At 50.6% G+C, this 19,453-nt stretch overlaps 1 protein-coding gene across 1 annotated transcript in view; it reads right to left on the bottom strand.

The window, feature by feature from the left end:
• CAMKK1 (calcium/calmodulin dependent protein kinase kinase 1) overlaps window positions 1-17,712 on the bottom strand; it is a 75,872-nt gene extending 58,160 nt beyond the window's left edge. Inside the window, exon 1 of the mRNA XM_030462424.1 lies at window positions 17,677-17,712. The gene's annotated coding sequence lies outside the window, so the exon portion shown is untranslated. The remainder of the gene's footprint in view (window positions 1-17,676) is intronic.
• Between the last annotated feature and the right edge of the window lie 1,741 nt (window positions 17,713-19,453).

Raw genomic sequence — 19,453 nt, 5'->3', positions numbered from 1 at the left:
CTGCAGTGTTCCCTCCGACACTGATGAACCAGTTCAGTCCCTGACTTGCTCAGTCCCTGACTTTCCCAACAGCCCAGGTTCTCCTTAGTGCAAAGGACAAACGCTGAAGTTTTGGGACTGCTTCCTAAACTCTTCAGCAGTCCAGAGAGCAATTCATATTTTCCCCTCTTGCTCATCGAGAAAGCAGACTGGGGTGGGGCTGGAAAAAACTTGGGACACCCTCGGGGCCCAAGGATAAGAAATTCCACCGTGATGCTGCCTCCCTTGCCCCCCCCCCAGCCTCACAGGGGGCTCTGCTGGCATCTCAGCCCAGCTGGCTGGGTGCTTGCCTGGCTGGCAGCAGGGCTGTAACAGCAGTGGCTGAAGGAGGGAGCATCAGAAAGAGAGGGCTGGAAGCAGAATGCCTGAAGATGCCTCTGAGAGGCACATCAGCAGGCAATTAGAAGACTGGCAAAGGGGGCTTTCAGAAATGGAGGAGGGAAATACAGGAGGAGGAAATGAGGCTGAAGATTGAAAACAATTTCCTAATGTTTGGCAAGCTCTAAAATTAGTGCTGTAATGGAGCTCATCAGCCAGCGTTTATTTTCCATTCTAAAGACAAGAATAAGCAAGCTGCAGCAAGAGAAGCATTTGCTGAGCTGAACAGCCAACCTCTAACCCAGGCAGATGCAAACCTGGCTGTTGCCTTTCTGCTTGCTTGGGGTTTTCACAAATGACAGCCCAAGTGGGAAAGTAGGTCTGCATGACCACAGCACAGGAGTCCCAGAGCAGAAGGGGCCAGGCTGCCCATGCCAGAGGTTTGCTGCACTCATAGAACCACTCAGGGAGTCCCAGAATTATTCTGCCTGGATAGGACCTGAAAAAAGAGCAGGTTAGACACCATGCTTTGGGAAATATCTGATGGATCTCACTCCTGCTGACTCCAAGGAACAAACCCATCTCACCTTGCTCATGTGTGGGCAGGGAGATCCCAACAGCTCTGCTGTCCTGCCCTAACTGCAAAGGAGCACAGGGCCAGATCTCAGGGGTCAAACCCCCATTGGCCCCCAAGACCCTACAGAACCCAGGAGTAATTCAAACAAAGATGGGTTTTGATTGAAAAAGCAAGGAGCAAACCACTGTAACACCTCCTCTCTTTCAGACATGCACACAACAGGTAGCTGACCCACCACAAGGCTGCAGAGCTCACACAGAACTGCCTGGGTAGCTCTGGAAAAGCCACCAAGCTCACTGGGGAGCAGGGATGGAAGTACTGATGTGACATCCCTTGGTCCTTCAGAGTTTCAGAACAAATCCCTGACTGTGGAGAACTGGCAGCATCACTCAGCTATGAGGTGTCAGAGATATTTCAGGCAGACAGATATTCCCATGCAGCAACCCAGAAAAAAAAAAAATCCCCTCCTCACTCCCCCGGCTGCCTCTCTTCACATTATTGCTAGCATGGATGTGACTCACTCGAGTTGGGTTTATATTAAACTCCTGAAACAGATTGTTTGGCTGTTATGTAAATCCAGTAAATGTTAAGACACTAGAACAAATCAGTCAAGCAGTTACCAAAGTCAGCTCTTCACAGACATCCAAGAGAATTTTTAATTTTTTTTCTTTAAAGGGAAAGGTGGCAAGAGATGAAGGGGGAAAATCTTTTTGAGAAGCCCCCAGAACCACAGCAGCCTTTCAGCAGAGAGCTGTGCCAGTGGCTGCTGTCCCTCCATCAGTCACATCCAGGCAAATCACCCCAGTGCTGCACTGCACAGGAGATATGCAGCATCACTGCACAAAGCACAGGCTCCGTGCTGCCTCCTTACCATGCCACATGGGACAGACACACAGCCTCAGAGAGGTCAGGATGATGGCTCTGAGGCTGAGGTTACCACACCTCCGAAACAAAATAAACCCCAAACCAGACAGGGAAGTGTTACTTCCTTCCCACCCTGCTGCTGGGAGGGAGGTTCTGCTTTAGGAGCTGCCCCTCTCTGGTGGGCACCTGGAGAAAATGTCCCAGTGACATCAGCAAACAGGCACAGGAACAGATCTGAAAATTTGCAAACACAAGTGTTTTTACCAGAAACCTGACTCCTGAGTTTTAAACAGTCTACAGGCCAAAGGATTAGTCAGAAAATTATCTGGCAAATAATCTGCAGCAATAAGCAAAACCAGATCATATCACCATCTGCTCAGGGATACCTCCTAAGACAGAAGCCTTCAAATTAAAGTCTCTGCTTGGTATCTAATTGTTGACAATGAAGCCACCCTGTAGCTACGTGAGCAATACACAGAGAGAAGCAGGTAGGAGTCAAGACCCCAAATCTCAGCTGTAACATGAAGCATGTCAGCTGAGCTGCCACATCCAGCTTCAGAGGCTCCCCCAACTACCACGTTTCCCCACAGGCTAAAGAGCAGCCAGAACCTGTGGGTCCCCCAAAATGTGATTCCCTCCAGGATTAGGACACAAAACACATCTGGGCAAGGGACAGTGACCCACCTTGGCTTGTGTGCGTGCAGAGCACCAGCTCCATTTCTAGCTGCCTCAGGGAGGAGACTGTAGAGCAACACTGAAATGAAGCAGAAGAGATCTCTGAGCTCTGTTTATTAAATTGAGTCTGGGGAAGTCTCTGCTTTTGTTCAATGCTGCCTCAAAAGAACAGAGCTGAGTAATCCACCCATGGAGAAAACCACTCTTTAGCTACAAGGTGTTATTATTATAGGCTTAATATCAAAATGGCTTGTTCAGCTTATGATATTAGAATGGAGCGAGTGCTCCCAGCCTCGGCAAGGCTCAGAGATCCTACAGCTCCACATTATACACACCCACACAAGCACTCAAGGTTGATATGGAGAGGAGCCTCCTGTCTGGAGAGGTAAGGCATTGATTTGCACCAGGTTTCCATGGCACAGCAAAACTGGTTAGACAGATCAGGAGAGAGGATGTTGTAATGGGCACCAGCAGGGGCAGGAGCCCTCCAGCAAGGCCAGGGAAATCCGGGGCAGGAATCCATCTCACCGCCCGGGGAGCTGCAGGAACTCCAGGCACAAACAGCAGGGAAACGCTCCAGGGATGTCTGGAGTTCTGAGAGCACCTTGACCAGCATCAGCACTAAGCTTACACCCTGCTTAACCTCGGGCCGCTGCTTCCTTGCTTTCCCCTGCTGCAAAACAGAGGTGATCAATTATAAACACTTCAGGACAAGGCTTTGGAGCAGCATTATCATTGCTCCAAGTCTGCCCTTGGGGCATCCAGCCTGCAACAAGCAGCCAGTGAGTGCTGGGACTGGGGAGGCAGCACTGCCACCAGCACTGCCACCAGCACTGCCACCAGCACCCACAGCCCCAGGCTGACTCCCACCTCAACCACACAACCCACTGCAAATAGTGATCTTAACAACCCAAAACTTCTGAGAAACCCTGGTATTGAAGGCTCTGCTGGAGCAATCAGTGTCTCACTTCTCAAGTAGAAAAAAAGAACCCTTTCTCTGTCTTTTATTTGCTAATTAAATGTGTTCATTGTATTTAGATCTTATTTTTGTGCATAATGTTTTGCCCATCTGTTTGATTAAAAAAGAACCCAACCCCCCAGCTTCATTACACCAATAAGATGCATTCAGCCATTGGTTAATCTTCTGAAGGACTCCACAATTACTCTCCCTAGTTATTAAACCTCCTCTGGGGGGTTTATTTGCTGTGCTACATCCTTCATTAGCCAGCACCCAAGCCAAACTGCATTTGCCCACTCCTTACCCACATGCAAACATCCCACCAGCTCCTTCCAATTGTTCAGGACAGGTAGTGCCTGGATCTGACACTGTTCAGTTCACCCTGACCTCAAAAGACAGCGTCTTTCTCCCTCTGTATGACAGGGAGGATGATGAAGTATTAAAAAGAGCACCACAAATTTGGTTTCCTGAGAAGCTGTGTTCAGCTGAAGACTGTAGGATTATTTTGCTTTCAGGGATTTCTCTGACAAATGGTCACAGGACAAAGATCTTTCAGGACCAAGAAGCATGGGCAGGAAAAGGGAAAGAATGGCACAAGAAGGATGGCAGGGAACAGACTGAGGATGGGAGAAGCAGCACTAAGTCACTTTGTCCTGGGAAGAGCAGAACTAATGCCCAGAGCTCCTCACCAGAACACCATCCTCCTCTACCCCATCCATTGCCATGAAAACTTGTAGCAATACATCTCTGAAATCTTAACCCACTGGGAGGCACTCGATTCCAAGAGGACAAAGGCTCCAGAAGATGATGGGGGGTAAGGTGGAAGACAGGACTGGCAGAGATACAAAGCAGATGTATGGCTTGTCTTTTCCACAGGGTCTCATTTCAGAAGGAAGCCAGGATAAAAAAATTATTGGAATACACTTGTTTTATAGCAAACTCTGCTTCTAGTCTCCCCTCCTTGCTCCAACTGACACCAAGACCTCTCATCTTCAGAAGAAGCTGCAAAAAAACCTCAAGGAAATGACACTCAGATGCATTAGGGACTTGTTACTCCTCCCTGAACCAACACCAGGTTTGAGATGTAGGTCAAGAGGTTCTAGAAAACAAGCCAGCACATCATGTATAGGAAAAGCCATATTGAGTCAGGCCACATGTTCACCTTGACTTGATTTCTGTCTCAAACTGTAGCCAGTAGTGGATGCTTGAAGGGGTGGGTGCTGGTGCAGAAATTAAGAGCTTAAAACCAGTAGTGATAATCAGGAGAAGTTTGGGTTTGTCCTTCCAATGGCACCTCCAGCTTCAAGCTGTCAGTCGAGGAGTCTGAAGATGTCTCCCCCAATTTTTTATTTTTTTTTTCTCAGAACACTGAAGGGAATTGAGCTCTGCAATGTGACAAGCACAGAAAGCACTGCTGGTGCCACAAAGGGAAGTGCAGGCACCCCCAGCACCCATCTCAGAGAGGATGAACCACCCACATTCACTACCCCAGGGTTGACCTCGACATGGGGTCAGCAGGAAGCCAACACAGATCAGGTGGTGGAATGTTGCACCCCAAGAATGAAGGGCCAGGCAAGAGATTGCACTTTTCTATTTGCTTCTGCAGCCCCAGCTCAACCTCTATTATTTGGAATCAGAGAAAGCAGCCAGTATTCCCTCTCTTGCTCCAAAAGGTGGGTTGCACTTGAGAGAAATCATTTGGTGGTAATTTAACTGAAGGAGGAAGAAATTTAGAGGTTGATGCAGCTGTGATTTGACTTGGGCTGACCTGTGGCCTGGGGAGAACCTTAATGACATTTCCTCCAGGAAAGGCTGTTCTCTGTGGGTCACACTGTAATTAGCTTTCCCTTTTGGACATCCAGGCAGAGTGCCTAGAGCAGCACTTGAAAATTTGGCCAGGTTAGTCCAGCTTCTCAATAGCCTGGCAACAGCACCAATTAATAGAGAGCTCACTGCCCCCCCATGCTTACTGCTGTAGGGCAGGCTTTGGCTCAGAGAGTTTGTAATCAAAACAGGCATTAAAAAGAGAGCTTAAGAAAGTATCCCTAAAGAGCCAGTGCTAAACTCCCTCCACAGTCTGATCCCACCTGGCCCCTGCACAAACTAGTTTACTGTGGCTGGACAGGGAGCAGCAGCAAGGAAACCCCCCAGGTGACACAGGGCTATCATTTTTGGTGTCATTTTTCAAAAGATGCCTCTGTGACAACCTGCCCACTCAGTAGATGAATCATACTCCCAGATTAAGAAGGGAAACAAACAAACAGAACACAACTAACATTTTGCTACTTCCTTACCCATTCCTTTCATTTGCCTTCTAGGTTTGGAGCCTTCCAAGTTTAGGGTTTCATCTGTTTCTCTGTGATCCCAATCTATTCACTGCACGCCGTTTATAAATGTCAAGGTGAAAGTCACCCAGCTGTAGCCCTCCAGCAGCTCTTGAAGGCACACAAACACCCTGCCCCTGGCTCTACACAGAAGCCTTAATTTGGCTCTATGAAACTTGCCCTGGGAGCTCTGAAAAAGCTGCAGGCAGGGTGGATTGATGAGCTCCTCTCTGCCTCTTTGGGGGTCCCCCAGCTTTCATGAAATCTTATTCCAGTCAGAACAACCAGTCTGCAGCCCTACAGCCCTCCAGAGCAAGAGGAATCCAGGATCCAGCCTTCCTGACAAGCTCAGCCTCCCTGAGCACACAGCCTTCCCCTGGGAAGAGAGGGAAAATGAAAGGGAGAGCCCTGAGGGCTGGGTCTGAGGTCCTGGGAAACACAAACCAATGTGTTCTTTCCCCACCTCTCTCACCACCAGCACATCTTTAGCTTGGCTAAAGAAATACAAACTCCAAGGTCTAATTCAAGCTGTTATTACTGCCACCAAGTTCTACCTGAGCTCTGCTCCACATCCCACTGGCCCCACAGGAATCAAGGGACAATCAGGGCTGGAAAACTAATACCCCCATTAGTCAAACTTGAGAGCAGCTCTGGCTTTCATCCAGCTGTTATTGCAGATGTGCTCTGTGTCTTGCATCCAGGGCTTTGGCTGCTCCACACACTGGTTTCCTTGCTCATGTCCCCAGCAGGGACAGTGATCTTGACCCTCTGCTGAAAGGACCAAAGGTTCCATTAGGAAAACCAAAAGGCTGTGAATATCTAAAGGGACAAATCCAGTGCTTCACTTTCCCAAACTCTTTTATTCAGGCTGAATCCACCTTCAACCACTGAGTCCAATCCCCTTCCCAGTGTCCCAGTTCAGGGAAACTGGTCAGTAGCCAGTGGGTGCAGGAAGCTCCATCCCACCCCTGGAAGGAGAGTTGTCCCATGCAAACAGAAGCTGCTGGTTGGTCCCATCTCCCTGCCACCTGCTGAACAGTGGGGCCCAGGTGATTTGTACCAAAGCTGGTAACAGCAACAGCAACCCCACAGCATTATGGCAACTATGGATTTACATCCCCCAAAGAATCACCTCCAAATCAAAAAAGTCCCTTCAGTGGCTTCTTCCAGCAATAAGCTGATGCCTCAACCAGCCCAGAGGACAGCGAGGTCTGCAGCAGTACACAAATGCAGTGCAGAAGGGACACCTGCCCTGCCATTTACTCTTGTCACTCACAAGCTTCCTTTTTGTTTACCTTAAGATGATGGCTGCAGCTAAATGAACACATTACAGGAGAAATTTTACTCCTAATTTGCCCCCTGAGTGTTTTGCTCACCCTATTGAGAACTATATTTAAATATGCAATTTCCTGGCTAGGCTCATTTGCAGTCCCTTCCCCCTGGCTGCCTCTGCAAGCCTGGCCCAGAATCCAATTAGCTACCACCACCCTTTAAGTCAAAGGAATTAAAAACCTCAAACAAGAAAAATACAATTAAGGATTTTAATTACATCATTCTTGTTATATGTCTAAATACTTACAATCCCCATGCTCTCTGGGAGGTGGGCTTGAAAGGCAAGCAAAGTGTCAAGTGTCCAAGCAGACAAAATTGTAACCAGAACAGTTTGACAGGAAAGAGACTCTGCCCACCCCAGCCAGCAGAGCAGTTTGGTTTAACACACTGCAGAGCTGGGCGCAGGACCCAGCTGGCACCAGGGGAAGCAGCAGCTGCTCCCCAGGATTTGAGAGAAATGTAGGCAGAATCCTACCTGACAGAGCAGCTGCAGCCTAGCTGGTGCTAATGGGAGGAACTTCCTTTCAACATCACCCCCAGGTTTCTGGGAGGTGTTGCCAGTTTTCAGAGGAGCCTAAAAGGGAAGGGATTAAAAAACCACAGACACTTTGGAGATCCCTCCTGCTAGGATCACAGCTTGGTTCAGTTTCTGTATGGGGACAGGGACAAAGAACAGCAGGTCTCTGCCTTACACTTGGACAGGGACATCTGTGTCCCACAGAGCAGCATGGAAAGCACCCAGCTCTCTTTCTGAATAAGTGACCCAGCAATTTGAGGACTGGTTTGCTTCTGGGATTTTACTGGTGTTTCACTTACCAGTCTCAGTCCATGGACCTTGGGGTGCTCCCAACAGCCCCAGCTTGGCCTGGAGCAAGGCAAGGAGGATGTGGATTCCAAAGGCCAAACAGCCCAGGTCTTCACCCTGAGGGGGGTGTTTGACTCCTTTCCCTGTCATGTCCTTTAAGGCTCCAGCTTTTCAGGTCAGGTTCCCAACTGAGCGTATTTGTGGTTGTTCAGACTTAACAGTGACCTCCAAGCACCTTCAGAGTCCTTTTGGTGCAGACCTCTCCACAGCCCCTCCTGCTCAGCACCTTGTGCTCCAGCTCTTGGCTTCCTGCCCACCTCCAGGAGCTGCCCAGCTGATCCCTAGAAAGCCTTTGGGAATCTCCACAGGACACTCTAACCAGAGGGACAGGGCTGTGCAGGGCAGGAATATCCAGGCCCTGTGATGTTGGAAGCCATCAGGAAAGTGGATGCACCACTTGCCTCAGCCTGAACATGAGTTCCCAGCTGCCAGCACTGCTCAGCTGGGGAGATACCAGGGCTGAAGGAGAGTTCAGAGGAGGCCAAGGAGTTTGGAACACCCAAGCTGCTGATGGGAATGGTGCTTCTCAATGCCAGCAAATAAGGAGTGGCTGGGATACCTTTGCTTCAAGGTATCAACTGTCCAGGTACAAGCAAGATGCCCTCAGCTGCTGGCAGGAGCTCAGTCCAGCCTGGACAGTGCAGTCACCTGTACTTGCTCCTGAAAAACACTGGGGCTTCACTCAGGCCTCCTGCACCTCAGGGACCAGAGCTGCCACCAAAGCAGGGACTGCAGGAATCCCACAGAGGGGTCAAAACACTTGTGAGAGAGAGCTGAGGCAGCTCAGCCTCCTGGGGAATGGAGCTGGAAGGGGCTTAGCACGAGTCACAGGCTTCTTGCCAAGAAAGTAGAACAAGAACTGCAGAGGCACAGAGTGATCCGCAGGTCATGAGTGGAGCAGACAGCTTCAGAGAGGTTCAGCTCACTACACTTGCACAGTGGGACAGGGATTCTCTGCTGGAGGGAGCACTGCCTAAATAACTAGATTAAAGCACTATGATGAAATAGCTTTCTTCCCTGACTCCCCAGTTCCACACCTTTCCTTTAGCAGGGAACAGATACACATGGACAGAGCTGCCAGACACTTCTGCAGAAAGCTATCAGCTCAGAAGGGCAAATTCTACAGGAGATGAACATCTCTGAGCCATCTTTCTCCTCTCCTGCATGCAGCTACACTGACAATTTGCAAAGACACTGCAGGGATAGAAACCAGTTTGCTGGTGAATTGTCAGCACGGGAAGAGAGAGGCTGATTGTCTTTGAAAAAGACTGGAATGGATTTCACAGCAGGGGAATGTTTCAGGCCAAGGAAATATTTATTCCTACCTAAAGAACATAAAATATTCCAAGACTCTGGAAGGTTTCCTTTCCTCTACAAGATCTCAGAGGAAATGAGACTCTCAGAACCTGGCAGTAAGCACAACACCCCCTCAATGAATCCAGGTGTTTTTATCCAGCTCACAGCAAAAGCTCAAAAATTCCTTGGCATTGCAGCCATGCCCTTAGCAGGAGGTGCACTCCTGGGTGCAAGCAAGGGTGAGCAGCCTCAGCTCTGAGGGCAGCAGTGGCCAGGGACCTCTTTGGGTCCCCAGGGCAGTGGGCAGGCACTGAACCAAAGGCAGCCCAGCAAGATGCTACTCTAGAATCAAACCAGAGACCTCACTTTAGCTTAAAACCAGCCCTTTGGCCCTGCATCCCCATGGCCTCTGCAGGTCTTTCACTCAGAACTTGTTTTTTTCCCATTGCTGTGGCATTTCAGACTCAGTTATCACCTCTGTCTGAAGCTAAGCTGAGAAAACACTGGTCCCTGCTGTGAAGTTTATGCTTTTAACACAAGAAACAATGAGGCAAAGCAGGGAGATGTTTGGAAGAGCCTGGAGGAAGCTGTAGTGGTTCTGCCCATTCATTTGTTTGGTGGCTTAACAGAGCTGATTCCCACAGGTGGGATGTAACCTTACACTGCCCTTTTGCATCTGCAGTGATCATTCTGGATGCCAAACTGGGATATTCAGGTGGAGCACAGCCACATTTTGGCTCCTTGAAAGCAGCAGACTCTGAAAATGAACAGAAAATGCCAGTCTGACTTAAATCAAGCTATCCAGCATTAAGGAATGGACTCCCAGCAATCACTATGAATAAACCATGCCTTTTTACTACTGCTTCAAGGCATATTACAGGCACTGCTCACATCAATACTGCATGAGAAAGGAAAAATCATGAGTTATTAGGCTGGAGAAGTGCTGAAAGAGATGCTTGATCTTTCTCACAGGCAAGTGCACAGGAGTAACAGGTCCTGATTTGCCAGCTGAGAGCACTGAGGTTCACAACCACTACTACAGTGAGCAAAGCCCACATCACACCCTTGACTGGGCTTGACTGACCTGACAGAACTGTAGAGGAAGCTACAAGCCCTCACAGAACTCTTCTTCTTCTTACCTCTTTCTTCCAATGCTCGCTTTTCCCCAGCCTTTCCTCTGCAAGTGCTGTGCACATTAGGTAGGTTGAACCAGAGAACCTTGTTCTGAACATTCCAATAAATCTCACACACTCTCCCCTCAAGTAACCCCACAGCCCAGCCCCTCACAGTAACCCCACAGCCCAGCCCCTCACAGTAACCCCACAGCCCAGCCCCTCACAGTAACCCCACAGCCCAACCCCTCACAGTAACCCCACAGCCCAACCCCTGAGGCACAGCCACACGTTTTTCTTCCTCTGCATTCAGCCAGGCTTGGCCTGACAAGCTGCACTCAGGCATACTCTGATTCTCCAGCCCCATCTGTCAGCTTGGGGATGAGGTGCTGACACTGCAAGGGAAAAACCCCCTCATGTCAGGCCTGTTACACTCTGCCTCAGAGAGCTGGGAGCCCCAGCTATTCTAACTTTTGTCAGCCAAGCTATCTGACAGCTGTAGGAGGGTCAAGCTGGACTTCAGCATCAAAGCATCTCATCAGTAAGAGGTTGACAGATGAATCTTCTGTCCTCATCCTGCTACTTGAGGCAGGCACACAAGAGGACACAAACCCTTGGTTCCAGCACAAGGAATGTGACAGAACAGCACTACCCAGACAGCAATATCAGAAGCAGGTCTTAGGAAGTGCCAAAATGAAGGCTCATGCCTGTATACTGTAATGCTTTGTCAGAGGACACTGCACCAGGGGCTGCTGCCTTTCAAGTATTTTTATTTCTTTTGCACAGGGCTGTCACCCTCTGTGTCACCCTTATCCAAAGCCAGTTGTCTTTCCTTGCCTCATAGTTTTTCCACACTATTCTGTAACCTTAAAAATCAGTGGGAGAAGCTCTGAAGAAACAGAATACACTTTTCCAAGGTAGCACTTGACTCCCTTGAGGGACAAATCCATCCCTATTTCATATGAATGAAATATTTCATATTTCTATTTCATTTTACCATCAGTCCCTGTCCAGGTGTTGCAGTGAGGAAGCCTTTTTTTCCTTTTGCTGTCCAAGTCCTGCTATAGATGACACCCTGCAACTGTGGGCTTCATGAGGCTGTGCCAATGCTGCTTGTTTGTAAAACAACTGTCCTCACCAGTTCTTTTGTACCAGAAATCTGAACTAGTGCCCAGAGTGGGAGGGAAGAAGAAGACACAGACACCCATGACAAAGTCCTTACCATGATTACAAGGGAGATTCTGGCAGCAGAAATCTGAGAGTTCTCAAGTACACTGTGCCAAAGCAGGGCAAAACCAAGACAAGCTCTGGGGTGACTGCTCAAGGCTTTGCTGCTCTCTCAAGACCACAAGGTGAATTGTGAATTATCTCTGCAATACAGGGACAGCTGAGAAACAGAAGCCAGCAGGAGGAGGACAGCAGCATCTGACTGCAAAACACTGCAGTACAGACCACAACTGTCAAATGTAGGCACTAAAGTCCAGGTCACTCAGTATGATGGTCTCACACACCTTGGTGTGACTGATTCACACCTTCACCACAGCCACAAATCCAATATTAACACCTCCTCACAAGGTGTTATTCAGCCCAGGCTTCCACAGCAATTTATTCCTCTCTTTCCCACCCCAGCTGAGCCCCTCATGCCTGCTTTTAGTTTAACTGCATGCTGAGCACTCCATGTTTGCATCTATCCATGAACTGGAGCTTCAGGTTATCAGGGAAATCTGTAGGAAAAACTGAATGAGTCCTCTTCATGTTAATTTAGCATCCTGTATAGCACATCATCCTTCTCCCACCCTGTGGGACTGTAGGACTTGTTCCTGCTTCGCATGCTTAGAGATCAACAGCCACAGCAGGAAAGAAGGGAGAACACCACAGGCAGGATTTTTGTTCTAATGTGTGAAAAAAAATTCTTTCTGCCCAGCTCTCGCACTCAGGATTCTTGTCCTGCACAGCTTCCCCATGGGTCTATGGACCTACCAGCCATCCAAAGTGTGGCATTAATGCTTTGTCCTTACAAGGCACCACAGTTCTGGAGCCACTTGGCTGAGAAAAAAGACAATCAGCACCCCAAAAACATTAATGAAATACTGCACAGGAACTGCTGATTTCAGGGGCACACAGCTCTGTGCTCCTGATGGTTTAACACAGACCCAGGTTCTGCTGCCAGCTTAAAAGGATATGACAAGGTTCCCCTCACTGATATGGGTGTGAGAGAGTGGAAATGACTGGGAGAAAGGGACTGCAGAGCGGTAACAAAAAATGTGATGGCAGTGTTCAGGGGAGAAGCTTGCCACTCAGCACTGGTATCAGCAGCAGGGCAGGATGGGCTTCTACTGCATCCCTGCTTGTCCAAGACATCCACAAGGCTGCTCTGCAGTGCACACAGCCTGGGAAGAGGAAAAGAGGGAAGAATGCCTGTAGCTCAGAAGGACACAAATTCAAGTGCTGCTCCAGCAGGCAGTGGAACATCACAGCCTCACTGTTTACACTCACACCAGAATAATTAGAGCAGTCACTGTTAACTAGCTAACAACTTCACCATAAACTCTTTGAACAATACTGCAGAATTAATCACAACATCTCACAGCCTTCCCTGAACACAGCCACCAGTCTGCAGAAACACTGAAACCATCTTAGAGACCAACAGGCAAAATTAATCCCAGATGGTTCCTGACAACAAGAGCTACAACTTGGAGTTACTCACCCTAAAATAATGCCAGCCCAGGGCAGCTCCCCAACAGAAACAACTCCTCAACTTACCACACCTTTATCCACAAGGCATGACTCAGCTCAGGTGCTGGGTGCCACCAAGAAATAAAATACAAGGGCTTGCATTCAGCCAGGCTCACTCCCTAAACCAGCAGGTTTTGGTTTCTGGGATGAGAAGCTCCTAGCTGCCATGGGACAAAGCCTTCCCTCTCAGTCCCCAGCCTCAGCCCACCGACAAGCTGTGTCCTCAAAAGGTTTTGACCTTTCAGGGTAATTTCCCCTTCCAGGAACACCAGCACATCAAAGCAATAAAAAGAAAATCATTCCAATGTCATATACTTGACATTTGTGACAAATGCTTGTGCTTCTCCCTTTGTTTCTGTCCCTATCTCTGGTTTCATCCCTTGTCCCCTGTGCCTCTCCTCACCCAGACCAACACCAAGTGTCACACAGGCACCTGTGGGTCTGAGGCAGAGCCCACGTGCTGGTGACAGGGGCCTGAGCAGCTCCATTTCTCGACAGATCTGCAGCACCCTCCAAGGGACTCTGCAGCACCCTGGCCTGGTGCAGATGTCCCTAACTGAGCACATGTTTGTGGCTCTCTTTCCTGTGACGAAGGGCTCAAAAGCCACCACCTGTGGCTCACTGCACAAGCCTGGGCAGAAGTTCTGAAGAGCTGGAAACATGCACATGTACTCACATCCCACCCACCACCACAGACCTGCAGCCACCCTCCCACACACCCATGAAGTCACTGCAGTTTCTTCCCACCATTATCTTCCAAAATTAGTATCCTACCCCAATTTAACAATTACCAGGATTTCTTCTCTTTAGAAGATTTCAGGCATTTTTCTCCAGCCGTGCTAAGCTTAACCACTGTCTTAATTAAAACAACATGCTTGACTCCATACCATTATTTATTATTCGTGGATCTGCTGCACCCAATGGTTTGATGCTTTATCTGTCACAAACATCACTAACTCACCCTCAGCTCTGCTGTGATGAGTGTGTTCTGTCAACAACTGCTCCTGTACACTTCAATCATCCCCACTGCCTTCACAGCCAGCAGCCACGTTCAGCTCTTCAACCACATAGTTTTTCTGATGGTGGGGTCACCTCCCTGTGTGTTGGATGATTGCTTCTCAAAGCAGTGATGTCCTGTGACAAAAAAAAAAAAAAGATAAGGATTGATGATCAGAGGAGAAGAAAACATGGAGAAAGATGTAAAAGGAAGAATTTTAGTGAGGGTTGTTACTATATATTTAGTTCTCCCCAGATATGTTTGCTTTCCTACCTTTTCAGGCACAAGCCAGTAATGTTTCATCTCATACCAACCTGATGCTTGCTTTTACAATGACATTTTACTCCCTCCTCACTGGCCTCACCAAGGGATGGGGCTCAGCTTCTGTTCCTCTCCAACTGGCCAACTTCGAGCAGCCATGGCAGGCTGAGGAGCAACAAGCATCTGCCAAGAGGCGTGCAGGAAGAAGTATCCCCCAAGCCCTGGTTTAAGGAGGGTAAAACCCACCCAGATGTCTTGTTTGCTCCTCTTCCTTCACACTCAGGTTTCAGGAGAGCTTTTGCTGCAGCCTGGTGCTGCCCAAAGCTGGGTTCTGGTGCTGCCCAAGCTGGGTTCTGTGCTGCCCAAAGCTGGGTTCTGGTGCTGCCCCAAAGCTGGGTTCTGGTGCTGCCCAAAGCTGGGTCGGGCTGCCCAAAGCTGGTCGGCTGCCCTCCCACAAGCTGCCTCCCACGGAGTGCTCAGCATCCCTGCAGAGCCTCAGGGCACGTGTGATCTCCCACACCCAGTGTTTGTCAGTGCTCTGAGCTGCCTGAACCCACCCACTCACCCTCCATCCACCTGCACCACGAGCAGCAATGGGGCTGCTCACTCCAGGGCATCTTCTCAAGGCAGATTGCACACATTGATTGCAGATATCATGAAATTAAATTTCCTTCACACCTCAGCACTCACACCATCCTCACCTGAGCTCCCCACCAACACACATCCCTTCCCCTCTGTTGCTTTGCCATGCCCCAGATTTGCATCAGATGTATCCTCCCTGCCCCTCAGCAGGCCGTATGTCCAGCAGCCTTTTTCCTGAAGCCTCTTTACAGAAGAACTTTCTGCTTTCCCCCAGCTCCTGTGGAACAACGACCCTGCAAAGGCTCTCCTAAGGTCAGCAACCAACTGGACAGCAGACCTGGCTTTCAGGCAGGATTCTTCTTTCCAGGGTTCAGGAGGCTGGCATGAATGCCTGGAGTTAACACACCCTTCAGTAACTTCAAGGAATAAACAGCAGGAAGAGATGCTGCACCCTGGCAAACAGACCCTTGGCTCAAAGTACAGAGTGAGAGGCTCAGCATAGTGCCACCTCTTCAAACCCAGCCAAGATCTAAACCACAAAAGCTCCTGTGGTGAATGTGCCTAAACAGTGCTCCTTCCCTGGCAGAGAAACACTGCTGCTCTGTCCTTCCAGATATCTCCTCTGCTGCGGGGCTGAGATTCCCCTCAAAAGCCCATAAGGGGAGAGAAATCCCACAGCCCCTCCCAGCAAAAGAAAACTGGGCCTGGGAAGTCTGTTTAGTGCAGGGACAGTTAATTGTATCAGGCAAAGACATGGAGAGCTTAATGAACACCTCAGTTTAGGAGCATAGAGCATGAGAAGCAGAAGCAAAGCAGCAAGAGTGTGGAGTGATGGGTACCTCACCCCTCCCCGGGGCAGTGCTGGGACAGTGGAGGTTCCCTTGCTGCTCAGCTCCAGAAGAGGCTGGATGAGAAGATCTGCTCACCCTCTCTGAAGCAGGAGCTGTCCTGGGAGCATATGGACTCACACCTATCCCACTCCAAGCACACCAGCTCCAACCCACAGGACATACCCCAAAAAGCAAGGAGAAGAAATTGCTGGAGACAGTTCCACTCCAGATTGGAAGCACTTCATGCCAGTGAACAAACCACCAGCACCCAGAAGCCCAACACCTACTGGGACTAAAAACCCAACCATGTTCAACAGTAACATGCCTGAACTCCTCGCTGGAATGGTAAGAAACTGGTGCTTATCCTCCTGGTTCATAGAATCACAGAATTGGCTGGGTTGGAAGGGACCTCAGAGATCACGAAGTCCAACCCTTGATCCACTCCCCCCGTGGTTCCCAGCCCATGGCACTCAGTGCCACATCCAGGCTCTTTGGAAAGATCTCCAGACACGGAGAATCCACTCCTTCCTGGGCAGCCCATTCCAATGCCTGGATCACCCTCTCCAGAAAGAAATTCTTTCTCATCTCCAACCTAAACCTCCCCTGGCACAACTTGAGACCCTGCCCTCTTGTCTTGCTGAGAGTTGCCTGGGAAAAGAGCCCAACCCCCCCCTGGCTCCAGCCTCCTTTCAGGGAGTTGTAGAGAGTGATGAGGTCTCCCCTGAGCCTCCTCTTCTCCAGCCTCAACACCCCCAGCTCCCTCAGCCTCTCCTCATAGGATCTGTGCTCCAGTCCCTTCACCAGCCTGGTTGCCCTGGTTGCTAAGATCTGACCTTCTCCAGGCAAAACCCAAGGGAGCAAACCCGAGAAAGCAATGTTATTGCTGTCCCTGGAGAATAATCCTCATTCTCACCGAGCACAGGGTGAATGGGGCTCAGCAAACGGCACCAGGGATGCGTTGGCTTCAACACGAAGGCTTTGGTTTTTCTCTTCAAGCAGCCGAGATAAGGGCTCTCGGCTTGCCTGATCCAGTTTCAAAAGCAACACTTCAGAGCCACCTGATGTCAAACGCCAGGACAAATTGAAGCTGCCAGAGATGCCTCACAGGGAGGGAATTAACACACGAGGGACAAAGCGGCACCGAAAGCCCAACTTGGGGATAGACAAGCAACAGTTTCCTGCTGAACAAAAGCTCCCCGGTAAGTTACAATTTGTTACACCCGGGACAGAACGGTAATTGGTACAAGCACATCAGAGCGGCAATTGTGGCTTCATCAGAGCAGCTGCAGAAAGCGATCTCCCCGCAGGACCCGCAGCTCTCCTGGCTCCCAGCACACAGCCCTTGGACAGCTGATTTCCCCCGGGATCCCCCGAGCTCAGGGAGCTGCCCCGGGGCAGAGGATGGGGCAGCAGTGACCCCAGCCCGGACCTCACCTCCCACTGTCTGCTGTGAAAACCTGACATTTTTAGAAGGAATTTTACTCTCCCCCCTCACCTCCATTTGTTTTTGGGCTTGGTAAAAAACCCCGCACACCCCCAACCCCCCGAGCACAACACCCCGGGCAAACCCACCCGGCACCAGCGGACCTGCCCTGAGCCGCCTCTCACCTCCGCATCCCCACCCTGCTCACGGGGAGAAAAACCCGCATAACCCCCACACCTCGGCTCTGGAGGATCCCAGCACCGCCGGGGAGGTGCTGAACGGGGGCGACCCTCGTGAAGGAGGTGAGGGGACGGAGCGCGGCCTCCCCTTCCCCTTCCCCTCCCCAGCTCGGGGGCTGCGGGCTCTGAGGTGAGGTGAGGAGAGGAGAGGAGCGGAGCCCGCCCAGGGCACGCGACCCGACCTCCCCCCCCTCCCTTCCCTTCCCCTCCCCTCCCTCCTCCGCGCTCGCGCATCGCCCCGCGCTCACCTGCGCCGCGCGGCTCCAGCGCGAGAGGGGAGCGAGAGTGAGGGGTGTGGGAAAATAAATAAATAAATGAATGAACCGACGGGCCCCGCCCCCCGGCACGCGCCCTATCATCAGCTCCCCCTTCCCTCCTCCCATTGGCCCGCCAAGGGGCCCGGCCACGCCCACCGCTGCCTCAATGACCGCTCCGCTCGCTCCTTTCCCATTGGCTGCCGGCGGCCGCGCCTCCCGCACTGGCCCCACCCCCGTCCCCGTACCGCCCGGTGGTGGGGGGGTTTGAGGTAAAAACCCCCGGTTTGGGGTCTTTGGAACCCAACCAGGAGCAGCCCTGGGAAAGGGGAAGGGCCTTGGGGTTCTTCGGCTAACCCAGGCAGAGCTGTGCCGGCAGGGCAGGGAGCGGAGGGGGCGCTGAGCTCCGGGGCTTGTTGCAGGAGGAGGGATGGGGGGAACGGGGTGTGAGGGATGGGATGGGATGGGATGGGGTGGGATGGGATGGGATAGGAGGGACAGGGTGTGAAGTGTGGGGGGTGGGGATGGGATGGAGGGGACAGGGTGTAGGGACAGGATGATGGGATGGGATGGGATGGGGGGCTGTGTTGGGGCAGGGACAGGCAGCTCCTCGGGCCATCAGGCTGTGGGTTTGGAGGTTTTCCCAGTGCTGAGGAGCTGATCACCGGGAGTGTTCTCCTGAGGCACCAAGGAGCACAGCACAGCTCCTGGGACAGGCTGACCTTGTTCTCCCACTGCTGGCATTTGGGGTGCTCCATGTGGCTCTCCCTCATCCAGGCTCCGTTTCCAAGTGACTCTCCCCCTGCTCAGATGCAGGAACATTTCTGCAGGTCTCCAGCAATGGGGAGAAAGGGCTGCACGGGCCCATTCCAGGAGATCCTCCACATTTCTCTGTTTCATGGCTCATATTTTGCCTTTTATTCTTTCCCTGCTCTCTTTTCCCTACTTGGCTCAGAGCCGACCATGTCCCTGGGTCGAGGGGTTCCCACTGCAGCCCTGCACCCATCTGTGCAACGTGGTTCCTGTGGGATCCCTCAGGATGTGATTTCCTGACCTCTGCTGTGACCCTGCTCAGAATCCCCCCCAGGGGATCTTGGCTTTAGCTGAAACCCCAGACTTGGATTAAATCCACATGCTGCCTGCTCCTCCTTCCCACTCTGACAAGTGGATAGAGCTTCCAGTGGGTCTCAAATAATCCTCAACAAATTAATTTTTTGCCATGGGTTTCAGAGCTGAAAACACCTCAATAAAGTACAGATGCATCTTGTTTACTACCAACTCCCACTGCCCATCCCAAAAAGCCTTGCTCAGCTTGTCATGGTGTTCAGAGAAACATGAAACAGAATCAGTAGAACAGCAAAGGTCTCTTGCAAAGACCATGAACTTTTTTTACTCACTGGTCCTGTGGGTATGCCTCAGACCCAGCCATAACCCCCTGCTTTTTGCCATGGCCACCCCCCTCCCATTCCTGCAGAAATGTCACCCTTTGTCACCCTGGTGGGGCAGAGGCAGCTCTCCAGGGATGAGCAGGTTTCTCCAAGGGTGAATTCCCTTTCACTCCCACCAAAAATCCTCATCCATTCCATTTGCCACTTTTCAGTCCCGAATACTTTGAATTAAAATGTTTTAACCTTCACTCAGAGCCCTCGAGACCTTATTTTCTAGTCTTTAGATTGGCTAATAAACCAATAATAAACCAGTGGATCCAACTATTAATATTTTTTTGCCCTCTTATTTATTTCACAAAGAAGGAAACAAATCAAAGTGGGGT

This window comes from Calypte anna, chromosome 19 (assembly GCF_003957555.1).
Source record: "Calypte anna isolate BGI_N300 chromosome 19, bCalAnn1_v1.p, whole genome shotgun sequence".
Taxonomy (NCBI): domain Eukaryota; kingdom Metazoa; phylum Chordata; class Aves; order Apodiformes; family Trochilidae; genus Calypte; species Calypte anna.
The sequence above is the reverse complement of the archived record's forward strand: the minus strand, read 5'-3'. Positions and strand labels throughout refer to the sequence as shown.